Genomic DNA, 12,374 nt, shown 5'->3' with positions numbered 1-12,374 from the left:
GACCTCGGCTTGGAGGGCGAATAGACTTGCGAGTGCTCCAAGCTCGGAGACTCTTCCACTCTCCTTTTCTTCGCCTGACCTGAAGGGGGGGACCTAGAGGCCATACCCCTGGTAGCCGAGCGACAGCGCTGCCGCGACCGTGGACTCGTGGAAACCGAGGACTCAGTCCTGGCTTTGGAACGCCTCCTGGACGACGATGCTTTCCTCCTTGACGCGGAGCGTCTTCTCGACGTCGATGATAGTCTTCTCGACGTCGATGATAGTCTTCTCGACGTCGATGATCGCCTCCTCGACGTCGATGATCGCCTCCTCGACGTCGATGATCGCCTCCTCGACGTCGATGATCGCCTCCTGACGTCAATGATCGCCTCCTCGACGTCGATGATCGCCTCCTCGACGTCGATGATCGCCTCCTCGACGTCGATGATCGCCTCCTCGACGTCAAACATCGAGTCGACGTCAATGGTGAACGGCGGTGTCGCCTCGACGGCGAGCGTCTGCGCCTTCTTGAACCCTCTCGACGTCAATGATGGCTCGACGACGAAGCAGTCCTCGACGTCGACCGCGTCGGAGGCCTCGACGTCAATCGCCTCGACGTCGCTTCGACCCAGAGCCCTGGGGAGACGGGGAGCAGACCGGGGTCATTCCTCTCGACGCCGACGTCGAGGCTATCGACGCAGACGGAGACCGGTGGCGTTTTCTGGCCTTCTCCTTACTGGGGAGCCCCCTAGAGGCCGAAGCACGGGCAGAGGGAGAGATCCCTTCATGCCCAGACCCACCTGGATCCTGCCACAAGTCTCAGGGACATGAGAAGAAGGGAGACACAGGATATACACCCTGTGTGGATCTGATTTTGCCTTCTTCCTGGCTCACACAGGACATTTATCAAATAAGGCAGGCATATTTGACAAAAAAATGGCCAAAAGCACCAGAAAACTCCAGCAAAGTGAAGAAGAAGAAGAAATACGTCAAGTGAACACACTCTAACACTTAAGTGCCAAAAATTACACAAAACACCCAAAAAGGGAGAGCTCAATGCTCCAGGGTCCTGCTAGCAGGAGCCGGAAAAAAGAACTGAAAGTTAAAGGAGTGGGCTGTGCATGCTGGGATACCAAGGGTCTCTAGAGAGTTCCTTAAAGGCACGGTATCCCTTTTTCAGACACATAATGGCAGCCTATGGAGGCTTGTCTGTCCATCCCTTCCTCTCTATCATTTCAAGGACTTGTGAGGGGAGGAAAGTTTCTCCAGGGGGGAAACTTGGCAGATTGTGTTAAATGTGTTAGTAATATCCTTGGCATTTCTAGTTGAAATACTGGACAGTGTAGCCTTGTGAGTACAGGCTGCATTATTGTCTTTAATTTTCTCTTAAGTGTCTATGCAGGACTGCAATGAAGACAGTTTAAGAGATTATTTTTGATTGCTCCGGGGTCCACGCACATGGGCGGGACTATTCACTAGATTATGACTATACACAGAGATCCCCTACTACAGAAATATTAAAATAACAAATGGAAGACAGCAGTACCCATTAGCCCTAAAGGCTACAGACCACTCTGCAACGTTATTGGATGAATCACGGGTAGACCTCCAGCTACGAGTTACCTCACTTCCTCTGCACCCGAAAGCTCTCATGAACACAACATACAATAAGGAGTCCCAGTCATGGCATACTACATATATTTAGGAGTTAGAGCCAGGAGACCGTCTCTTCACTGGGGCTGCTGTAACAGGACCTGTATTATTATTATCATAACTAGCTGCCATAAACTGTTATTAGCATAGTGGCCTTACTATTGGGGCTGTAACCACTCAGGTCTGCATCACCCAGCAGAATCTAGCACTCAGTTTAGCAACATTACAAACTATGATGACCATGTGTCAAAAGATTTAACACCGGTCTTTTCCACAACAAAATATAGGGTCTGTACAATCACAAAATGATGAGCAGGTTGTCACATGGGCCCAGCATCAGGGACCTTCAATGCTCCAGTGATTGCTGACACTGCAACCACTGCTGAGACGTATCAGAATGTCAGAACAAATCGAAGGAACTCTTGTTGGCAAATGGAAAACAGATTAGCAGCTTATGCCAATGATGCGAGTCTATTCCCACAACAAGTCCAAAAATATGTATTATTTAAATGAATGGAAGAACACTTCATATTTAATTCTATTTTAAGCGTATGTCGAAACCTGAAACCCTGTAGTGAAAGTATCATACGTTCTCTGTATTCGCAGCAGGTTTTAGGATTGTAACAGCAGGCACGAGGTTTAAAGTATGTGGGATTTTGTTTCTCTAATAACTTGCAGGAAGAAATGGAGTAAACAGATTTCTGTCGCACAAAAATCCTAACTAGGATTGCAGCGGGGCTCCAACTGGCCAAATTCTAGAACTACCAGACAATCGGTAATCAACAGTTTACACCAAAGCAGACGACCTCCAATCACCATTGGACATTAGAAAAAAACATTCTTCACTGTGGTCCACATTCACTTGCCCTAGAGCCTCAGACACTGCATATGAATACCGTTACCGGTTCTAAATGTGTAATTTTACAAATTTCAAAAACGAAATGTATCGATATCCATGTTGGGGGTTATATAATCAGAAGTCTGTAACTCAGGCATGGCGGATATAGCACACCTCTGTGGATTGAAAGTAGGAATGAAAATCTGAAGGTAAAAGTCACACCAAATCTGTATCTCAATGGAAAACATATGCCATGAATTTGCGATATATCTCGGTGTTATAAACAATCAAGGCCAGTTGGAAAAGGCCAGACGGGCTATCAATTCACACATGGTGGTGACCCCGGGTATGGTTCCTCAGAGGTGAGGCGATATAGGTAACAGCAAGAGGCAACTGTGGAGAAGGTAAAAGACAATTTGCAGTAGATAAAACACTCGTGAGCTAGCTATGGTAGGGGAAATTCAAAGATTAATTTTTCTAGAATTAAACTGCTTAGAGAGCAACTGTCTCTTCATCTACTACAAAACCCCGCAGATGCTTGACCTATGTTTCTATCTGGCAGGTCACTGATGTGTCACAAAGATTACAGGATGATTAGTAAGTGCCATATAATGGTTGCATGTTTCATGGATACTGAAGTATATTGAAGTGGCACACAGTGCTTCAACAACTCTGTGTTCCAAGAGTCTACTTTACGCTCACCAATTGCCTGGCGTGATGTTAGGCATATTATAAGTACTTTTCGGTATTAAGAGGAGGACTGTAATTTAACGTTCATCAGAACTAAGCATGGGCGTAAAATCCGTTCCGCTTGCGGATTTTGCGGATTTTCGGTAAATTCGCAATCCGCGAACTCTAGCGAACTTGCCGAAAATTCGTAAAATCCGTGCGAAGCGGATTTTTTGCTTGCCAACTAGAATACTATACAATTTCGCAGGAGTAAATACTTGCGAACACGTAGATGCGGCGGGCAGCGACAATCTCGCAATTGCGAGATTGCAAAATTTGCAATTTCGCACAAGAAATCCACCAGCAGGCAGCATAAACCTTGAAAATTATGATTTTTATCAGAATAACTCCTCAGGTTGACATTTGCCTGCACTTTTTCTTTGCAAGGAGTCCATTTTGGGGGGTGGGGGTGGGAGGAAGGAAGTGCCCCACAGTCTCCAACTTCCTGTTCCTGTCCACCAGGCTCCTCCCAGTGCTTTCTTCATGTGCTGGTCACTTTGATTTGGATCTTGACCTGGAAGGATTACTTTTGTGGATGCTGCTGGATATTTGGATTTTTGCAATACTGAAAGCACTCAGCAGGTGCAAAAGTTCAATCTTATCATTAGTAACCATTCCCTGTAGTGCTTCCTGAGGGGCCGCTTCAGAGTTCATTTGCCTACTTGCAACTATTCTATGACCCTGCTCTGACCCTCACAGCAGGCTCAGAGAATAGCTACAAGTATTAAACAAAGGTCCTGTTAAAAAAATTACACTGCAACAGAAAGCAATTACAGACAATACTGAAAGCACTCAGCAGGTGCAAAAGTTCAATCTTATCATTAGTAACCATTCCCTGTAGTGCTTCCTGAGGGGCCCCTTCAGAGTTCAGCAAATTACAGATAAGGAAGCAGGTGCCAGCCAGACTGGAAGTTTAAATTCAGTGACACAATAATCAACCCCAAATTAATTCATGTCAGTTGAAGCAGGGCAGGTGTGCTTGTTTTTTTTCACCCCCATAATCTACAGTGATAAACCAACCAGAGGGTGGCAGGGATGTACCTGAGGGTGGCATGGGTGTACCAGAGGGTGGCAGTGGTGAAACAGAGGGTGCTGTGAACCTGTGATGATGAACCAGATGTAGAAACAACATAGTCGCGGTCGTTGCGAGCCGACAAGTAAGTTCGCAATTGCGAACTGGTACAGAATCCTCGCGAACTGGCAGAAATCCTTGCGAACACACAAAAAAAAATTCGCAAATTCGCGAGAGTTCGCGGATTTTGCGGATTGCGAATCCGTAAATACGCAAGTTCGCGGATTGCCAATTCGCAAAATCCGCCCATGCTTAATCAGAACAGAATGGCTTGATGCCACTCACATACAAAAAAGGTCATATGTATTTAAATATTTACCAGAAGGGTAAAATGACACATTAGTACACTACACGAATAGGAATACACATTTGATGATGCAAGTACAGCAGAAATGATGGCATGCTGGCACCGTGAATTAGTAGGAAGGTGGTTGAAATAAGCAGCTTAAAAAACGTAGTGTGCTACATTATTTAAAATGTTTATTTTCCACACAGGGACATGGTATAACAATTAAAGGCATATGACTGACCAGCTGGAATGATTAATAGTCTTAAATGTAATACAGTGTACCAGATGCAGAGATGTAACATGTAATTGATGAACAGAGCTGTATTTGTTTTTTAGACTGACAAGTTCACTTTCATGACTACTGAATTTACCAAATGTGGAATTGGAAGTGTTTAGGAGCGTTTTGTAATAAACGGTATTTTTTCTCACGTTTTTGTATTGTGTCTAATTGCTCTTGAAGAGGAGTGACCCAGTACAATATGTATTGAGATTACAAACTGGAAAAGTGGGCATGATTTACTGACTGATCAACTATTGTGGTTGATTATTATATTAAAGCACCTTGCAACTTTGTAAACTGAAGGATCACTTATACACCGTTACATTTAAACTTGAAGCAACATTTTATAGTCTTAAAAAGTACTAAGAGTGGGTACCAAATACCTTTGATCCCAGGTTAATCAGTGAATGTACAGGAGATCACTACACAAGACTTCGCCAAAATACTACTGTCTTTTCTTCAAGTTATTTTGTAGTGTGCAGGTTTCCATCTCTCACTGAAGTTTTTCTTGTTTACATATAATCTCTGATCAATGAGCCAAGCAAAAATGCTTACCCAACAGGATAATAATATACATAGAAAAAACATGCAAGGTTTGATGCATTTTGACGACAGGTCATATCTAATTTCAGGGAGTGCAATGGTATTGTTACGGGCAAATTAGCAATATCCACTTTTATACTTCATCCAGGATTTGTTCCTAAGAAAGATAGTGAATTCAGATTAAATGAAGTATTTTTCTGGGAACAATTTTCATTTGGGTTAGTTTCACAATAGGTTTGGGGCACAGTGTACTTGAAATGCTTTTTATTAGGGCCATAAAGGGTTAGCAACTGTAAATACTTATAGATGCCTCTTGTGAGCAGACAAGAACACATTGCACTGAAGGGGGCACTGGAAACTTGCATATTAATTAGTTTTTGTTAACGGCCATACCTCTAAAACAGGGTTTTCACTAATTAAAGCCCTTACAATTTTAACAGTACTTATTTACGAAATGCAATATCCTGTGAGATGTGTGGTTGGTAACATTAGCTCGTTATACGAGGTGACCCGAATCTCCAAAAACAGAAAAGGTTACTTATTTCTAATAACAGGTTGCAGCATGGGACTTTCCCCGAAACACATGATGTGCATCACCCCCACCATTTTTTATTTGTGCATGGAAAAGCATCCTCGGTGTTACAATAAATTGTGTTTTGGTGTCTACTGTAAGCGTGGTCATTGGTCAAGATGACACAATGTCTACCAGAACCCCAAAACGTCCCACTGTGCAAACAAAACCTTCCTTCTGGTATTGGTTAAGTCATAAGTGCAATACAAATCCCCTTCTCCAGGGAAGACGGCGATGCGCATGTCAAACTAGAATGGTTTCAATCTACTGTTGGAGGTAAGAAATGTGTTCCCTCCATGGCATGAACCGAGTCGGGAACCAAAAGCTTAGCATGAACTGCACACTAGTGATCTACTTCCGTGCACGTGGAGTGAGGTGTGAAGGGTAGCACACGTTCTTTGAAATAGTCTGCTACATTTTGGGTATTGTCTACCTTGATGATGGCACAAAAATGCAACATTTTGTTTGCTAGAGAACAACCTAACTGTATACACTGCACAATCCAGCTTGTAGTGCTCGACTTACCAATGGGATTCGATATTCGTAACAGAGGAGTTCTGTCTTCTGAAATCCTGGATCCCATTGATGCAGTATGAGAGCTCCCTGAATAATACACGTTTAACTACTGTTCCTTTTGGAGCAGAGGAAAAGCAAGCAAATGAACAGTCTGACAGGAAAATACATAGCTTACTTCAAGGGTAAATTTCGGCTGAAAGTACGTGGCTCTCTTATCTCTGCACTGGTACATAGGTCTAAAAGATTTTAAGTGCCTACATTTGCGTAAACCAGCGCAATCAAGTAAGGCTGGCACTTTTAACGGCAGGTGCTGGAGAAGAGAGTTGTACGCAGGTTTAAGAGGAAGCGACATTCGTTTGAATAAGCTAGGTGCTAAGGTGCCACCTTGGAGGAGCATTGCGCTAGGGTGGGAGATTCTGTATAACCGCTACCCGAAAGGGTGAAGGGTTTTTTGCTTTCCAGGTAGGCGTTTAAAAGATGCCACACGAATCATAGTAGAGAAAGAACTTAAAATATACATTTTGCACGGGGGTCTCTCCCATGTCAATCGTGAGCTACCAATAACTCCCAGAACGCCTTGGAGTATGTCACGCTGTAACTGTCTGACAATCAGGTATGGATTGACCGCCAAATCAAAAAAAAACAATATAGATCAATTTCTGTGAGGCTGGGAGCTGGCAGCAAAGTAGCATGCAGCTCCACTCTTCGGAAAAAAAGGTCATACCTAAACTGCTTCTATTACAGTTGCCAGCTCAATGCGCCAGTACTATGCATGACGAAGCTTATGTGGGAGACCTTCAGTATTGAAGGAAAGGGGATTAACCACCTGCACTCCGTACTGGGGGTAGGGTTTCTTTCCCTTTGCCCTTATTTTCCTTCCCTCCATTTTCTCCTTCCTTTCTTTCCTATTTGTTACTATTTGTCCTGGTTTTCTTTGTTCTTTATCTTTCTTTGTTTGCTCACTTTCTTTCTTTCCTTCCATTCCCTCTTTCCTTTATAAGAGTGCTTAGCTTCTGGTAGCAATCTCCAGATGCATTAATGTGTGTGTCCTGGTGGCTTCAGAGGTATACGCACACGCTTGGGGTAGGTTGGAGAGATATCTTTACTTGCAGAGAAAATTAGGCAGCTACCATTCAAAATGCATTATAGCTAGTAGCCGTGGTTAAGAATGCAAGGCATCCGTGTTAAAAATGTAGCTTCCTGATATAACTCTCTGTGGACATCAACCGATGGACTTCAGGGCACTTCGCTATGAAATTACGATGCCCAGCGTGGAGCAATGTTAATCCCCTGTCCAAGATGACAAAAAGGCTCCAATCGCAATTGAGCCACTCATTTTACAGGCGATTCATCAATAGCAGCGAATGAACAAACGTGGCACTCTTTGAAGCCACAGGGAACTCTTTTCCGACACAGTTTTTGCTATTAATTAGTACATTATTATGTTCAATGCAGTAGAATGTGTACTTCAGGGGCAGTGTTTAAGTTGCTTGGCCTTTATGTACCCTGGACTAATCAGCATAAAGGCAGTAGCTCGGATGAATTTTCTTCCATCAGAATTAACTCTCAAGATTGAGGAGAATGCCAACCGGGATCTTTAGATGCGAGGGCCACTGCTGGAGAAACTGCAGACGGCCGGGCAATCGGGTGGGCCCCCAGCTGCCCGGTCTCAGACAGGGAACTCCATGCCAAGCCGCAGACAATGCCGGATGCCCGGTCGAATTAATTCCCGGCGGCTAAGGGAAAAGGACAGCAGTGGGTGGTGATAAAGCCTGGTTGACCTCTGTGGTTTTGTGTCCTTGGGGTGGGGCAGAGTGAATGGCTGGAGAGGACCCCGCCCCCTCGGAGGGGGCAATGGTCCTTGAGAAAACATATTGGTAGTGGTGAGAACCTCAATAAATCTAGATCGGATGGTCAGGGATAGGGAGAGGCGCCACCCGGCGCGGCCTCCTCCAACTGTTACCTAGTATATTATGGGTCCATCCAGTGGGAGGAGCGGGATAGACAGATATATGTTGAGCCAGTATATGTTTCCTGGGGATATCCGTGATGCTCTACCTACGTCATTTGCTGCCTAGGTTTTCACTGTTATGTTTTATTTTCTGTGTGTATTTTTGTTCACTGTTTACCTTAACGGGGATGTACAGGGCTTCTAGCATTTTCAAATGTATTCCCTGGTGCGATTTGAGATCTGCACCCCAGATAGTCCATGGGACATTGTAAATGCAGGGTGGGTGCTTAACTCCATGAACTGTATCTTGATTTGCCATCCATTGTGCACGATGCGTTTTACAGGTGATCAAAATGTGTGCTACTGGCTGTATACTCCAAAATAAAAAGAAGTTTAAAAGAAAAAAAGCCTTCCAAGATAGAAAATGTTGCCTTTCCCCGATTTAAAAGATGTAAAATGGAAACTATAATCAGTGTCTTGTCAGGAGTTGATCTGGAAATGGCTAGCCGTTGCTTCTGAGCTTGTGATACCGACTGTTCAGCCACTCGTAAAGACATCTTGTAAAAGGCCATGACATTTAGTCAAGAAGAATCATTTTTGTGAATTCTCAGAAGCCTCTCCCTTATGGAATCTGCCGTCACTTTCACAGTACCTGTATATTAGCCCTTACTTTCTTTTCATACACCACTTTAGCAGGCTTCTTTTGAGGTTGGGCCTCCAGGTCACCAGATTGGTGGTGAGCAGAGCCTTAGGAATCGGTAACAGCAATTGTACAGCAACACTCTTAACTTTCTTCTCCGCAATATACAGTTTCTTGATGTTTCTTTCTGGTTGGAGCTCTGTGATAACATTTGAAGTCAGTGACCTTTTTCAGGCAGTAGTAATAAAATCACAGATACTGTTGCAGTAAGGATATGATGAAAGTTAGATCTCGATGTGCGGGCTGAAAAGCTCTCTCTAATGTAAGTGTCTTCGACCATGCCTGGCCTAGAGCCTTAATGACAGATGCCACTCGCAGGGTATATGGAACATTAAGAGTGTAGGGAGCGTGTCTCCAACATGATAACGTTCTCTAGTCCTAGCTGTGCTCAACTTGATGCAGTCGGACATGGGCATACCCGAGAGGACTAACTCACAGATTGCGAGTCAGTGTAGTAATTATTCTAAAAATAAACGTTCTCTTTCAAATGATTGTACCTGGGATCTGTGTACCTACAGGATGTTCATGCTGAGTGTGCGCAGAGACACTGGTGTCGTATTCAAGCCTGAAGTGAGGCATCGCCAGCTGCATCGTCTCCAGACCGTTAGGATCACCAGTTGACGCGCAGCCGGCGATGCCCTGACGAGTATACATCGGCACCGGCGTCTCCCATTTTCAGGAGACACTCCCATTCTAATTCTGGGCTGGGACAATCTGGTACATGATGCCCCACATCCCGCCGATACTATGAAGTTATTGTGAATTGTTCCGAAATTTTCATCCGTTGTTAGAGAATAATAATGCCCGGCTGCCACAGCGTTCCGTTATTTGTAATGAACTGAGACGTTACTGCCTAATCGTAGCTATCTGTGTTTTTATACTTTACCATGAGACACACTTGAAGTCATAGTACATCTTCTATATCCTGAATAGGCTACTTTGTGCAATAGACGGCTACCTGATGAAGGCGTGTATGCCGAAACACGAATGGGAGACATCTGCCGCACTGCCTGAATCAACGCTCCGTCCATTAAGTGGATTTGTACATATTGCAGGGGCGCAACTAGACCCACATTTCGGGGGGGGCTAACACCTCAAACCTGGAGGCGGAGCCAAATTCAGTGTCAGACTAAAAATTGCTTGTGGGTCATCCTGTCATTGTAGTGGTATAATGCATAGGGGTTATTTTTTTGCCAATACATCACAGCTCAATTCAAAGCACGCTGGGCTCTGACATTAATGTATTCATAATAGTATTTAACACGTTTTGAGGAAGTTTAGGACTTTCCTTCAAGGAATTCTAGTAGAACAAATATTAAATGTTGTATTTTAGTACACATTTAATGAGTTTACCTACTCTCACATGACATTTATAAATACAGTTTTGCCAACAATTAGTGACTTATGGATATGATGCACTGTAAAACACCTGAGTTGAATTGTATTAGCTTCAATCATTAGGCATTCAAAGTACTTTTAGAAGATATTTGGGTACCTCCATCATCCCTCCTCCCAGAGTGGTTCAAAAAATTGTGGCAAATAGTGCAGTTTAAGCATACTTCTATAGTTATTGTTTTACTGAATGAAATGAATGATTGGAAATAATATGTAAAGTGCACTTTTACCCTAACCAAGCAGCCTGGTTCTGAGCAATAAATGAAGGAGAGGTGGAGACTGCACTAATATGGAAAAGGCACGTTTCTTTTTTTTTTTTTGGAAGGGCTGAAGTCTCTGGAGACAGAGTTCCAGTGCTTTGATGCCAGAAATGAGCAGCATCAGCATCCAATAGGTACTTGCCTAATGTTAGGAATGCAGGCAGTTGACTACTGCAAAGCATAGGATTTTGGAAAGAATATAAAGAGTGATACAATGGTGAAGAAGCTGTTTTATGGAGAGCGCCAAGATCTAGAAACAACACTTTGACGTCACATTGTTTTACGTTCAAAGGCAATAGACAGTACAACAGTGAGTGAGAGGAGATTGTGAAGCAAGGGGGTAGTCCTCAGATGAGGCATCCAGGAGGGTTTGAATGATTTGAAAGCAGGAAGCCAAAGATAGACTTCCATTATCTAGTTGTGAGAAAATAGTTGAATTATAGCAAGAAGAGTTGGTTTTGCATAACATGAGGCTGCTGTTAATGCAAGTAGAAAATGTGCCTGATCTATTGAAAGAATGAGAAAAAGTCGTTGAACATGAAATCAGGATTTTTTGCTAAGTCAACCTCGAGTGGCCTATGGGTCCAGCTCCATCACCACCAAATTAAAGACCATATCTATTCATTGAAGGTTCCCTAAAGATGAAGCCCTCTGTGTTGTTACAATTTAGTTTTGATTTGACTTGATCCAGGAGGCAACTGTGAAAAAGCAAGATCATAATTTCTCTTGGGTAGACCCCAGAGCATTGCCAAAGAAAATAATCCTATGATATCATCTGTGTAGGACATCACAGAGAAACTAAAGGGTTGTATAAATAAAGTGAACTTAATAAGATAAAGAGTAAACAATGTAGGGCTCCGAGAAAAGCTCTGTGGGATTCTGCAAGTGAGAGGTCTCGGACATGACTAAAATACGGGGAAGTGGACTGTTTATGCCCTCTCAGATAGAAAAAAGGCAATACACTCCAGGGCAGTATCATCAATGCTACATTGCTCCAAATAATTGGTATTTTAATAAACATTGTATAAAGTTCAAAACAATCATGTTATTACAGTGCATATGAATATCACCTTAAAGCACATACTTTGTTATTTTAAAATGTACTCTTTATGTGACATAGCCTATCCTTCCATAAGTGCAGACATTAAGATGTATACCTCAGTAATACAAAAAAACTGTGTTGGGGGTCAGCTTTAACCTGGCACCTAAAGTTTCCATGAGTGAATGCTAACAGGCAATATTCCCCAGCCCAGGTTAACTAAGAGCAGCCAGTGGGCCTTCTTATTTTGCATACGTACTGAGCTTTAGCCACGAGTCCCATATTCAGGAAAGTTTCCGCGTCATCCGTGTTGCCACTAATCACCAATGTGCTGTCTACTAAGCCACTGGTGATAATCAGGCCCAGCGATTCATGGAGTGCCTCCACTGCTCCAGCAGCCCTCTCAGCTTGTGTAGAGTAGCGGATGGTCTGTCAATCTTTTGTGTTTTTTTCGTACGTTGCGGTCTGGATTTCAATCTGTTCTGGGATGACAAATAAATAGGGCTACCCGAGTTTGTCAGAGCTTCAGCCCATTTCCAAACTGCTGATGTATCAGTAT

At 43.4% G+C, this 12,374-nt stretch overlaps 1 protein-coding gene across 4 annotated transcripts in view; it reads right to left on the bottom strand.

Annotated features, from left to right (window-relative positions):
* Positions 1 to 12,374, bottom strand: part of KCTD18 (potassium channel tetramerization domain containing 18) — a 284,906-nt gene that overhangs the window by 168,493 nt on the left and 104,039 nt on the right. The gene's annotated exons all lie outside the window — the stretch shown is intronic.

Source organism: Lissotriton helveticus, chromosome 3_1, assembly GCF_964261635.1.
Source record: "Lissotriton helveticus chromosome 3_1, aLisHel1.1, whole genome shotgun sequence".
Lineage (NCBI taxonomy): Eukaryota > Metazoa > Chordata > Amphibia > Caudata > Salamandridae > Lissotriton > Lissotriton helveticus.
This window is presented reverse-complemented; position numbering and strand designations above follow the sequence as displayed.